This window comes from Chelonoidis abingdonii, chromosome 1 (genome assembly GCF_003597395.2).
Source record: "Chelonoidis abingdonii isolate Lonesome George chromosome 1, CheloAbing_2.0, whole genome shotgun sequence".
NCBI classification, from domain to species: domain Eukaryota; kingdom Metazoa; phylum Chordata; order Testudines; family Testudinidae; genus Chelonoidis; species Chelonoidis abingdonii.
This window is the reverse complement of record NC_133769.1, coordinates 1,779,691-1,782,239: the sequence shown is the minus strand read 5'-3', so window position 1 is coordinate 1,782,239 and position 2,549 is coordinate 1,779,691.

Here is a 2,549-nt window from a genome sequence, read left to right as displayed (position 1 = left end):
GACATACTGTTAAGCAGGCTACCGACTGCAACCTGACGCGTCACAATGTGGACGTTATCATCATAAGCATCGGCACAAATGACCCCACTGTCGATGCTGGTGTGCACGTTAGGGTTCCGCAACGTGATGAAGCTTTTTTAGGAGGTTTTTTTCCAATTCATAATAGTATTTGTTATATTCCAGATAAATCTCTGGCCCTCTCAGATCAGGGAGATGATGCGATTCCGGGAGGCTCACTCCAGGAGCCAATCCTGGAGGTTGGCAACTACGTGGCGCACGCAGCGTTCGCAACGCAGCCGCGCCTCTGCTGCCACAGAGGCGGGCATTGGGAGTGGCGGGGCGCTAGTGATGGGGCGGCGGCCGGAAGTAGCTTGGGCTCGCCTCGAGCGGGGCTCTCGCGCGCCTTCATGGCCTCACACCGCTCACCAAAACGGACAGCGAAGAGGAGGGGGGGGGAGCAAACGGCTGAAGGCGAGGCGCGTCTCCCCACCTGGAAAGCCCTATCTCCTTTGTGGAAGGCTTCGGCTCGGCGGCGTGCTCGCGTGGTGGCAGTATGTCAGCAGTGAAGCTGAGGCCGGCGACTCCCACGAACGGGCGGGGTGAGTTGGGGAAGAGGGGGTTCGCGCCCCCGCCCTGGGGGGCGGGTGGGCTCTCCGCCTTCTCCGCTGTGGGCATCGCGCGTGCCTCCACGGGGAGGGAGGGGAGGGGAGGGGCTGGGCGTGGGGCTGGGCTGGTGTGAAGGTTTGCCCATTGCCCGGGCTTGGTGGTGGCCCGCGTGGCCCTCGGCGTGGGCGATAAGGGGGAGGACCCGGCAAGCCTAGGCGATGGCGTCGCAGTGGGGCTGGGGCCCGCCCTCGTGAGGGTCCATACTGAACTTGGGCCCCGGCAAGCAGCGCGTTAGCTGTCCTACAGTGTAGACAGCGCTCTGTGCGGGCACCCAGTAAGGGGGCTGATTCTGCTGCAAGGGCACCGGCCTATAATGTCCTAGTGGGTAGAACACAGCTCGTGTCGGGCCCATAAGGTGGGGCTGCTCTGCTGAACGTTGTCCTTCTGGTGCTGTAATTATGCCAGGTGCAATGGGCTCTGTCACGCTGACCGTGTCACCTTCTGGTGCTGTACATTATGGCAGGTGCAATAGGGCCTCTGTCAGCTGACGTGTCAACCTTCTGGGCGTGTACCATTATGGCACCAGGTGCATGGGCTCTGTCCGCTGGGGTCACTTCTGGCGTTGTACCATTATGGCAGGTGCAATGGGCCTCTGTCGCTGACGTTACCTTCTGGGTTGTACCATTATGGCCAGGTGCAATGGGCCTCTGTCACGCTGACGTGTCACCTTCTGGCGTTGTACATTATGGCCAGTGCCAATGGCCTCTGTCACGCTGACGTGTCACCTTTGTGCTGTAGCCATTATGGCCAGGGCAATGGGCCTTGTACGCTGAGTTCACCTTCTGGTGCTGTACCTTAGGCCAGGTGCCAATGGGCTTGTAGCTGACATGTCATACTGGTGTGTACATTATGGCAGGTGCAGGCTCTGTGCTGAGGTCATTCTGGTGTACATTATGGCCAGGTGCCACTGGGCTTGTTACGCTGACGTGTCACTTCTGGCGTTGTACCATTATGGCCAGGTGCCAATGGTCTGTAGCTGAGTGTCACCTTCTGGCGTTGTACATTATGGCAGGTGCGCAATGGGCCTCTGTCAGCTGCCGTGTCACCTTCTGGCGTTGTACATTTGTGCCAGGTGCACGGGCCTCTGTCATCGCTGACGTGTCACCTTCTGGCGTTGTACATTATGGCAGGTGAATGGGCCTCTGTCACGCTGAGATGTCACCATGTGATGTGTTACAGTTCAGCTAGGCAATGCTTCAGTCACACTGACGTTCACCGGTGGCACAGTTCTGTTGCACCCACCGCGAGCTCCCCTGACCTGTCATATGTGGGATCATACTGTTAGGGCAGGCTACAACTGTCACCTGACGCGTCACATGTGGCACGTTTACATCATGAAGCCAGGGCCACCATGCCCACACTGTCATGCTGTCGTGTCACCGTTAGGGTTGCAACTGACTGAAGCTTTTTCTAGGAGGGTTTTTTCCCAATGTGGCATAATGTCCATTTGTTTAACTTCCATAAAATCCTCCTGGCCCGTCTCAGCAGTCAAGCGGGAGATGGATGCCGATTCCGGGAGGCTCACTCCAGCCAATCCTGGAGGGTTGGCAACCTACGTGGCACGCAGCCGTTGCCACGCGCCGCGCCTCCTGCTGCCACAGGAGCGGGGATGGGAGGTGGCGGAGGGCTAGTGAATGGGGCACGGCCGGCCCGGAAGTAGCTGGCTCGCCTCATGCGCGGGCTCCTCGCGCCTCCATCGCGCCTCACACAACGCTCCCGCCAAAACGGCACAGCGAAGAGGCAGGGGGGGAGAGAGCAAACGGCTGAAGCGCGAGGCGCCGTCTCCCGACCCGCATGGACAGGCCCTCCCTCTCCTTTGGGAAGGCTTCGCTTCGGGGCGGCTCGCGCGTGTCGGCGATGCGCAGTGACAGCTGAGGCGGCGA